Here is an 11,504-nt window from a genome sequence, read left to right as displayed (position 1 = left end):
GCATCAGGGGAAAAGGCAGCCTGCCTGAAACAGACTAGCTTTATTAATTAGACAGAAAACTCAGAACACAGACAGAAATCTCCTCCTTCGAGCTGACGACTGATTTCAACAGAATCAGGGGCTCAAAGAAAGAAACAAATAAATCAATATTATTAATCTAGCACCTTGCGTCACTATAAACAACTGTTATTTTTCTCTCACCTTCATGTTGGGAGCACAGTTTTTAACTACCTGCACGATTTTCAAAGATTTGTGGAGGAGCAGGATGCACCATTCGAGAAGGACAAGGCAGCATTTCTGAATCCAGGCATGGAAGTTAATGGTTGGAGAAGCAGCTGCTCTACCTGTCTGGGGGTCCCAAAAGGGCTGCTGCAGATGCTGGCAGTGGTTGCCATCCCCAGCCTCCTTCACCCACACCTTGCCCCTCAAAATGTGGTCAAGCAGCTTGGAAACAGAGAGGGCTCAGAGGTGCTGCTTGCCCAGTGCAGGACAAGAGTTCACTCTTCAGTCATGGCAGGTGACAACTGAGATCGGGGCCATTCCCAAAGTTTCTGGTACATCAGCTCTTCCCCACATCAGTGACAGAAGGTGTCCTTCACTGGCACGAAGCTCTTACCAGAAATCTCACTTCACCTGCCTTGTTTCCTTCCGTGGTAATTTCAGTGCTCCCTGTTGGACACAGTCTGCAGGTTGCTGGTAGCTACGATGTCCTGGTGCCACTTTGGTCCTAGAACAGCTTGGATGTGACCTGTTCATCCACAGGAAGCTGGGGATGAAGCCTTCCAGCATCTGAAGGGCACTGCTTCAAGCACATGCTGAACACAGAGCAAACACTTCCCCAGCAGCCACCTACAAGCAGCACTAATGATCTTATTTCTCTGTAATTTTACAAGTGGCATCAATCCTTTAAAAAGAAACCCAAACACAAAACCAAACAACAGAGACAGCCTGGAGAAGAAGGTTCTGCTGGAAATGTGGGGCAGAGCTCAGAGCTGTAGACCTTCAGGTGGCAGGGGAAGGCAGCACAGATGCTGGATTCCTTCTGGCAGCCTTCCTGGAGGGCTCCACCTCTAAAAATGCAGGAGGGTGGTGGGAGACCCTGGGCAGTTCAGAGCAGCAGCACTTCCCTTCATCTCCCCCAAGCTCCACCTGGGAGGACACAGGCCACTGCCTTTCATATGTTGTTTAAATTGAAAACCCTCAAAACAAGCAGCCAACAAGTGCTTTGAGATGAAAAACTTGCCTTTTGGGGCTCCTGCTGCTTCACACACAATTTCTACTTCTTCCTTCCTGCCTGCCTGGTTCTCCAGCCCTTACTAATTCTGCAGTGCTGGGTCCTCCCTCTGGCAGGCGAGGAGATGGAGAGCAGTCTTGATGCTCTTCTGCTTCAGATCAAAGGGGAGGGGAAAAGAAGACATAACAACATTGCCCAGATGGAGCACAGCGAGTCCTCTGAAGAAGGAAGGCAGGACAAAGGGCCTGTTCCTGTTGGAGGGGTGCAGCAGGTGGAAAGGGGTCTCTGAAACATGAAGCTGCCTCAAGCACAATCCTGCTCCTGGCTGTAAAGCATCAGCTGATGCATCATGCTGTGTCAGTGCTAGAGCTGTTAACGTGCCACCCTCCCAAAGGAAATCCTGTGGGACCATCAGAGTCTGCATTAATAAAAAAAACCACCCCAACAAACAATGGATCTCTTCTCATTATTTTCTTTGCACCTGTAAAACCAGAACACATGTCACTGTTTTCACCAGCTGAAAACAGGGTTTTGGCTTCCCTTCCAAACAAAGTGCTGGCAGAAGTGGTGTTGGAGGTGGTGGTGGAATCCCAGGTCTGAACAGGTTTGGAGCTTTTTGTTACCCCCTTCCAGCTTGCACTGGGTGCCAGAGCCGTGTGTGGCAGCTCCATGTCCGTGCTCTGCAGAAGCCAGGGAGAGGAATGGGGAGAAGCCCCGTCCTACACGGCCTGTCTGGGAACACGGATTGCTCTGGGAACGGGGTGGACTTTCCCTGAGGGAAGGAACCTGGTCAAACATCAACATTCTGATTGCAAATTCTGAAATTTATAAGGGAAGGGAAGGGAAGGGAAGGGAAGGGAAGGGAAGGGAAGGGAAGGGAAGGGAAGGGAAGGGAAGGGAAGGGAAGGGAAGGGAAAGGGGAAGGGAAAGGGGAAGGGAAAGGGGAAGGGAAAGGGGAAGGGAAAGGGGAAGGGAAAGGGAAGGCAAGGGAAAGGGAAGGGAAAAGGAAGGGAAAGGGAAGGGAAGCCTTCTGTCCCCACAATGGCTGGCTGATGTTCCTGGATTGCCTCTAGGACCAGGGAGACCTTGCAGAGCTGAAAAAAACCATGATTGCAATTATTATGATAGCAGGGGCAGGTGCTCAGTGGTGTGAACACCGCAGTGCCTTTGGGTTTCACCTGTCTGGCTGTGACGCTCAGGACTCAAACAGTCCAAGAGATAAACAACATACACAGGGTATCTACCACTCAGGGAGCATCCACACGAGTGCCCCAAAATCCAGAAGAGGGACTGGGTGGCAGGAGGGCAGCGAGGCAGGGGAAATGCAGCACAGCCACTCTCCCACCTGCTGAAGCAGCAGCAGGGAGGCTCCCCCAGAGCTCCTGAGGAAGGGATCAGGGGTCTGACCCCCTGCTTGGGGGTCTCTGACACTTCACCCTGCTGCTGGAGAAACTCGGGGCTGTTTTCTTCTCTATTTTTTCTTTTTTCCTCCTTGTCTGTTTAGCTCAGAGAAAGCTGCCAGCCAGCCAGGCAGCCCTGCTCAGGGAAATGGTTTCCGAGCTGCCTTCTCCCTCTTCTCTGCCTTTTGCTTTGAAACGTTCTCCAAGGAGTGATCACCCTGGGAGGCGGGGGGAGAAGATGAACGACTGGTCACTCTGAACCCAGCAGCATCTTGTACCCACCCCCTCTGGTCTCTGGAGCCAGCTGGGTGGATGATGCAGGCTCTGCCATGGTGCAAACAAGCACCTGCTGCAGTGGGTGTGTGGTTACTCACTCCGACGTGCTCCTGAATCTGACTGGGAATTTCCAGGCATATGTTGCTCATGCTCCCTCCAAAATAACTTTTATTAAGTGTAAAGTGCATGAATCAATCATCCTTTTAATTCAGCAGGGGCTGTGCTATATCTATATCTCAATCACGAGATGTTTATTTCTGTCTTTGGCATTCAGGATGGGGTATTTTTGGTTTGGTTTTGTTGTTGTGTTGTGGTTTGTTGTTTGTTTTTTTTCTAAGTGTCAAGAGGAATTTCCAGCTTGAAGCAGCAAAGCAGTTGATGGTGGCACAGATTGGCCCCCAGCAGTGCAGAGGAGACTGAGGAGAATGGTTGTCCTAGGGAGGGGAGGCAGAGCAGGGCTGCTTCTGTTTGGTTGGGCTAGACTAGAGCTTCACACAACACTGAGGCACACAAGAAGAACACCAGGAGCATCCTGCAAGCTCAGGGTTTGGAAGCACTCACCAGGCAGTCAGGACCACTGCTCCATCCTCTCTGTGTCTTGGCGTGGCTGAGGGTGAGCAGTGAGGCTTTCCAAGCCACAGCCCAGGCACAGGGTGACATTGCCCACCCTGGTCATAGAATCACAGGGTGGTTTTAGTTAGAAAAGACCTTCAAGTTCGTCGAGCCCAACCATTAACCCATCAACTCTACCACATCTGACCTTCAGCACCACAGCTACATGTCTCTTGAGCTCCTCCAGGGATGGTGGTACAACCACCTCTGCCCTGGGCAGCCTGGGCCAGTGATCATCACCCTTTCAGTGGAGTTTCTTCTACTATCCAACCTCAGCCTCCCCTGGCACAACTTGAGGCCGTTCCCTCCTGTCCCATCCCTTGTTCCTGGGGAGCAGAGCCCGACCCCCCTGGCTCCAACCTCCTCTCAGCAGCTGCAGAGCCAGCAGGTCTCCCCTCAGCCTCCTCTTCTCTTCATGCAGTTGTCCTTCCTGGCAGGGAATTTGGCAGGTCAGTTAAGACAGATCCGCAGCACAGAGTCCAGTGCAGGGAGCTGTGGGTGAGGAAGACCCACATGGCACAACCTGTGCCATCTGAACATCCCTGTCTCCAGCCACCAGCAGCTGGTGGACACCTGCTCTGCAGGGTTTCTGAGCACTGCATGAATTCACACATTGGGTTCCTGCCCCTGCACCAGCCCCAGGCAGCAGCCCGGCTCCTGGAGGGATGTCAGTGATGCCATCTGACTAATGCTCAAACCCTAGAGGATCTCCAAGCCCATCATGGGAACCAGAGGTGTTTGTTTGCATGTCCAGGGAAGGGCAAGGGAGCTGGGGAAGGGGCTGGAGCTCAAGGAGAAGGGGCTGGAGAACTTGTGAGGAGCAGCTGAGGGAGCTGGGGGTGTTGATCCTGGAGCAAAGGAGGCTGAGGGGAGACCTGCTGGCTCTGCAGCTGCTGAGAGGAGGTTGGAGCCAGGGGGGTCGGGCTCTGCTCCCCAGGAACAAGGGATGGGACAGGAGGGAACGGCCTCACGTTGTGCCAGGGGAGGTTGAGGTTGGATCTGGGGAACAATTCCTTCCTGGCAAGGGTTGTCAGGGCCTGGCCCAGGCTGCCCAGGGCAGGGGGGATTCCAAGCCCTGGAGATGGTGCTGAAGTACATGGGGCAGGGGTGGCCTGGGCAGGGCTGGGGAAAGGGTTGGACTGGGTGATCTTAAAGGTCTTTTCCAACCTAAATGATTCTCTGCTTCCATGATCTCAGCCCACTGAGATGGACATGGGTTCACATGCTCTGATGGCTCTGCTTGGGGTGGGAGAGAAGAGGCACGCAAAAAACATCCCATTCCATGTGCAATGGCTTGTAAGAAATACGGCTTTGTCTCTGAAGGAAGAGGCAGTGAAGCTGCTGGGGGCTCTGGGAAGAGACCTGAGGTGGCTGCTGAGCTGGCCTGAACAGGGCATCTCTGCCAGACCCTCCCAAAGGAAGAGGAAAGAGCCCCTTGGCCCTGCATGACCCTTCCTGCTGCCTGCAAGGAACTGTGCACCCTCCTGGTCTCCTGCAGGTACCAGGCAGGAGGCTGATTCTTCACTGAGTCCTCTTGCTGTGCTTAGGCTGGAAGAGCCTTGCAAACACTGGTGGATGAGCAGAAGGAATCTCTGCCTAAACTGCTCCCTGCTTCACTTGTTACTCACAGGTCTTCATGTAAGAGTGGAGGCTGTCTCTGCAGCTTCATCAAAATGGTACCTTTCAGTCAAATAGCACAAATTTTTATGTGGTGTGTTCCAGAATACGGTGAAATACAAAATACTAATCACAAAGTTATGTCAGTTGTTTGTGGTTTTTTTTATGGAAGAAAACCATTAAAAGAGAAGAGTTTATGAGAAAGTGAAATGTCTGCAGCAATTCAAAGATGAGCTGGAGTGGCCTGCCTTCTCTATTGATTTTCTGTTCTGCTTAGCAACAGGATTTCATGCTGGTTATATAAAAAAGCACATAGTCTCTTGCTGTTGCAAAAACACCCAACAAAATTATTTAGGGTAACCTGATCTAGAGATGTTGCTGATACTAATCTCAGATGGAGTTGTTATTAACTTGGAAGATTTGAACAACAAATTAAAAAGCCAAAGTACCTGATCTGTTGGGAGCTAAATGGAAGATCTCGCTTGTATCTGAAAAGGGATTTGTCTTTAATTTGATTAAATAAATCTTTATGTGAAGCCCTGTTCAAACACGTCACAGACAACAGAAGACAGAGAGGATGGGTTGATGGAAAGCAGCCTGGGGAAGCAGGCTGTCTGCAGTGGCACTTTGCAGAGAAGAGGGTTTACTCAAAGCTGCATACAATCTCAAGAAGAAACGAGTGTTTCTGTTCGTGTAGCTCCGTTCCCCTTCCCAGCAGGGCTATGTCAGGGGACCTCTTGGGCAAGATGGCTCTGGTGATGAGCAGCACCCAGCTGAGGCTGTCGCAGGACGGCAGAGACGCCTCCAGCTCCAGATGCACTTGCTTTGATTCCACTAACCTTTTACGTCTCCTTTCTAATGATACTCGATTGAGTGTATTCCCCAGAAAGCACATTTTTGCCTGTGGCTAGACACCATCATCCTGAAAGATGCTTAATGTTCTCAGATGTCACTGGAATTCAGTTTAGCTTGTCAGGAGCTGCACTTTCTTTGCTGGCACCACCGGCCTCGTTTGCCCAGCACAGCCCCTTCTCCTGTCTCCCCCAGCCCCTTGCACTGACCTCTGCCCAAATTATCTTTTCTTAGAGGAGAGGCTGGAAAATTGTTCTTCCCTGGACCCAGCAGTGGTAGCTGGGGAAATCACAACATGCCTTTTGTAGGCAGGAGCAAGAAACTTCCGTGATTGCTGGGCACGGGAAAGGTGATTTAGGGAAAATTGCTTCTAAGATATACAACCTTCTCCTTCTTTTGTGGCTTGCCCCATCCCCCAGGATGAGAATAAACCATCCAGTGACATTTGAAGCTGGCATTTTTATAAATCACAGAGGAAACAGTTCTTCAGAAAGCTGGCAGCCACCTTGTGGCATTTAACACCACAGACAAGCTGCAGAGCTGGTCCCAGGTTGCACACTCAGCTCAGTGATCCCAATGCATGAGCCTAAGGGTGTTTTTTCCTGCCTGTTTAAAGAATGCCACGACTCCCTGGGTGTCCCACCAGCCCAGCCCATGGCTCCTTGGCTGCTTCTGCATTGCTTGCAAGGATCTGTTCTCACACACCAGCATATGAAGTGGGAAGAGCCCTTCTGTCTCTTCTTGGCTGCCCTGCCTTTAGCTGCAAATGCTGAAAGTCCTAAATCTCCACGTGCAAGACACCTTTGTGATCATGTATATCTGTTAATGCAGGTTGTAGTGGGCTGGCCCTGGCCAGCAGCTGAGCACCCAGCCTGCCTTTCACTCCTTTCCCTTTCCTGGGGGCTGGAGATTAAAAAAATCACAGGAAGGAGAAAAGACTCACGGACTGAGATAATGGAGTTTAATAAGGAAAGCAAAAGCTGCACACGTAAGCAAAGCAAAATAAAGGATTAATTCCCTCCATCCCATGGGCAGGCAGATGTCCAGCTGCTTCCTGGCACGTGGGGCCTCAGCTCAGGGAAAGGCTGCTGGTGCAGACAAATGCCATAATGAGCAACACTGCCCCTTCCTCCTCCTTTCCCTGAGCCTCAATTGCTGAGCACCACGTCACACGTCATGGGATACCCCTTTGAGGCACTGGAATATCTCCATGTCCCCTCCCAGCCTCTATCCCAGCCTCAGCCCCCTTGCTTTGGTGGAAGAGAGAGACAGAGGAAGCCTGGACTGGTCAGCAAGACACAAACCACCCATGTCTCACCAGCAGGGAGGTTTGCCCACAAGAGCAAAGAACAGCAGCAGAGGGGCTGCCAGGAGGGAAGGGACCCCCACCCAGCCAGGCCCAGCTCTGCCTCCAGAAGGGACCATGGTGGGTTGGTCTCAGCTGGCACCAGCTGCTCCCTCCCTCCAGCAGGATGTTCCACCTCTCAATGTGCCTCAGTTTCCCTCTGTGACTCAACTGCTGTTTGTCTCTCAGTTCTGCAGGCTCTGGCCTGGAGTGGAAAGGTTCCCAGGAGAAGGGAAAAGGCCCAGCAAACTGAGCTGGGAACAACCCTAAAAGGTCCAAACAGAGGCCAAGTGCATGTTCATAACCCCAGCTGCTCTCCAGGGCTGAAGAACAGAGCCCAGCCTGGCCACAGCTGAGGCAGAACAGAGATAAAGGGGAATGAACAGACACACAACAGAGTTTGCTTGGTGGGAACTGGGCCCTCCTGGGTTTTCCTCCTGTTTTCCTCTGATTCCCCAGTGAGAGGTGCTGGAGGTCTGGCTCTGGTTACATGACAGCAGTCAGTCACTGCATTCTATAAAGGACTGGTGGCATCTTTGGTCGGGGGGGATATCTGTGCCCTTTCCCAGGAGGTTGCTGGACCTTCTCTCCAGCAGGGACACCTGCCAGAGGGATTGATTCTGGAGAATCACCACCCACCCAAGGACACCAGCTGTGGCCTGGCAAGGTGGAGAAATATCAACTCTTTCTCTGTCTTTATTAGAAAACTTAACCTTAAGTAATCTTCACTATTCAGTTTAAGACTGTAGAATCCTTTAAAGGTGATAATTAATATTCTAGGCCCAGTATAGAACTGGATAAGTAAGTAAATTGCCAGCATTTTAGTGGTTAACCTTTGCTGTTTGATTTAATTGTAAGTAGTAAAATTCACTGCTAAAATACCCTTTGCATCCAAACTGCATTTCTGTTCTTATCTCCTCATTTCCCTGTGCTTTTGCTGTGCTTGTTCCTCATGTCCTGAACAGGTAAATCCCCAATGTTATATGCAATAAATCTTGATTACTGCATAAACATCTTGTCTGTCACCCATTTTGTCTGGGACAATCCCTCCCTTTCCTCAACAGTGGGCAGTGGAGAAATGGGATGGAAAAGTTTGTGGATCAATGGAAAGACAGGGATATCAGTTACAATTTACCATCACAGGCAAAGCAGACATGACTCGGTGGAAACTCATTCAGCATGGCCAGTTAGAAATGGAGAATGGTTTGAATTTGTGCCCTGGAAGAGTGGGCAGGCACTGGAAGGGGCTGCCCAGGGAGGTGGTGGGGTCACCATCCCTGCAGGTGTTCAAAAGCCATGGAGATTTGGTACCTTGGGGCATGCTCTAGAGGCCAAGCTTGTGTGGTTTTTGGTTTTTGGTGTTTTGGCTTTTGTGTTTGTTTGGGTTTGTTGTGGGGTGTTTTTTTTTTTTGGGGGGGAAGTGTTGGTTGGGGGTTTTTTTTGTGTGTTTTTTGGGGATTTGGGGTTTGTTTGTGTGGACAGTTGGACTCGGTGATCTTGGAGGTCCTTTCCCACCGTGATGCTTCAGTGAAACAGAAGATGAAAGCTGAGAGGACAGACCCCTTCACCCTGGGCTCAACCTCAGTCCTTCATCCCTGGCTCCTCCACCTCCTCCCTGCAGAGGGACGCAGGAGGATGAGGAATGTGGATTGTGGTCAGTTGATAACAAGCCCCCCTGACACCCTTTCCTCCTCACTCCTCTCTCCTGCTCCAGCCTGGGTCCCTGCCCTGGGCTGCAGTCCTTCAGGATGGACCACAATTCCTGGCTGAGCACCAGCTCCTGCCCAGGCATCTCTCCCCACACTGAAACCTTCCCCTCTGAAACCTTCCCACTGAAATCAGAGCAACACCATCACAGCACCAGCAAAGGTGGACCATTCACACCCCCCATAAAACTCCACCACTTGACCCCTCACAGCATCACGACGACAAAAGGTTCCCCAAGGCTATTCCACTCTCTGATGATGCCCAAAGATTTGTCCACTGCCTCTCCCAAGCTGCTGTCTTTCTCCCAGATTCCTGGCAAGTCCCTTCCTCTTCCTAACTAGAGGGAAAGTGAGGCCCAGGTGCACCCAGGTGCCACCTTCTGGTTCTTCCTGGCTCAGATATGGTTTAGGGTTTAGGGGAGAACTTTGTGGAGTAGGGATGATGGTTGGGCTTGGTGATCCCAAGGGGCTTCTCCAACCCAGACAGTTCTACAATGATGTTTCTGTGATTCCTGCTGACTAGGGGAAGGACATGAGGAAAGGAGATAGTGCAGCCACCCCTGAGCTGGAAGCCCACAAACTGAGAGGGAAGACAGCTACTCAGAAGGGGTCACCCCTTCCTTACTAATCGATGGTAGGGGTGCTCAGTGCTCCCTTCTGAACACCTGGGTGGTGGCTGCAGTTGGAGGCTGGGTTGCTGTCTGATTGATGGCATCCCCAGAGGTGGTCGGGGTCCCTGTCTCCACCACGCTGCTCCAGTGGTGCTGGATGGAGGTGCAAGAGGCACAGGCCAAGCCCCAGAAACGTGGCAGGAGGTCTGGGTGTCCCTGAGGGCAGCAGGACCAGGGCAGGTCAGCTTGGGTGGCATGGGGGGCTGAATCACAGAGTCATGGCTTCAAGCCACAGGGAGGTGTTTTCAGTCTTATCTTTGTTTCTCACCATCTGACTCTGGTTTTAATCAGCAATAAATTATTGCCAATTAAATTGAATTAATTTAATTTAATTAAGCTAAATTTCACACATCAGATCTGCTTTGCCCGTGACAGTAATTGGTAAGTGATCTCCCTGTCCTTAACTCCTCCCAGGAGCTTCTGCATCTTATTTCTCCCCCTCACTCTGCTGATGGGGATGAGTAAAGAGTGGCTGGGGGGGCAGCCAGGCCAGGTCAGCCCACCACACAGATCAAGATCAGAGAATCAGAGAATCACAGGATGGTTTGGGTTGGAAGCCTGTCCATTCCCAACCCCCCTGCATGGGCAGGGACACCTCCCACCATTCCAGGCTGCTCCAAGCCCCATCCAACCTGCCCTTCAACACTGCCAGGGATGGGGCAGCCACAGCTTCCCTGGGCAGCCAGGGCCAGGCTCTCCCCACCCTCACAGCCCAGAATTTCTCCCTCACATCTCAGGTCCAGCTCCCTCTGCCAGCTGGAAACCCTTCCCCCTGCTCCCATCCCTCCCTGCCCTTGTCCCAAGCCCCTCCCCAGCTTTCCTGGAGCCCCTCCAGGCACTGGAAGCTGCTCTCAGGTCTCCCTGGAGCCTTCTCTTCTCCAGGCTCAACACCCCAGCTCTCCCAGCCTGTCCCCAGAGCAGAGCTGCTCCAGCTCTCCACAAGATATTTAATACCTTTAATACTCATAATCCTAATACTCTGTTTATGGTGACATCTTGTTTTTTGGGATTTTTGGCATTATATTTCCAGAAGTGCAGGAGTTTTTCTGAAAATCCCACCAAAGATCCCCTGGAGAAGGAACTCCCTAGTGCGGCAGATGCAGAGTCCTGCGGTGCTGTCAGATGGAAGGGCTGTTTGCCTGTGCCAAGCTGCTCTGGAAATCCCCTGGCTTACCTGCTGTGTCTTGAAAGTCCTTTCTAACCAGCACACCCTGTCTCTAAAAGCCGTGTTTGCTCTGGGCACCACGTGGCCCAGCACTGGTTAAAATTATCCCAGTAATTGCTGGTGGATGTGAGCGCTGCGGGGCTGGCTCTGTGCTGGGACAGCAGCTTTGGTCAGTGGGTGAGGGATGCCCTTCCAAACGTTGCTGCTTTACAGCTCAGCCTCAGCTCCTGGTAGTCACAGGATAGTCGTTAGTAAACTCAACAGAAAGCCTAATAAAAAGGTAATAAAATAATGAATTTGCCGCCCTAAGTTAGCGGAACAGGGTTGCTTTTGAAAGAAGGTGCTTTGTGAAACTATCAGTCAAGGATGCCAGCACCCTGCCGGTTGTGGGAACATCAAGTCTTCTAAGACCCCTGGCACCTACAGACAACACTCGTGTTGGTTCTGACCCACCTGGGCAATCGACCAGCAGGAAACTGGAGACAGGACCAGGGCAGAGACAGGACTCAGGACTAGAATCAACAAAGACCTCCCAGGAGACTGTCAAGCAGGCACCGTCACAAAGACAGCCAATTCCAGGAAATAAAATGACTATGTACAAGAATTATGGCAACTCCTTGACATAA

This window comes from Apus apus, chromosome Z, assembly GCF_020740795.1.
Source record: "Apus apus isolate bApuApu2 chromosome Z, bApuApu2.pri.cur, whole genome shotgun sequence".
NCBI lineage: Eukaryota > Metazoa > Chordata > Aves > Apodiformes > Apodidae > Apus > Apus apus.
The sequence above is the reverse complement of the archived record's forward strand: the minus strand, read 5'-3'. Positions refer to the sequence as shown.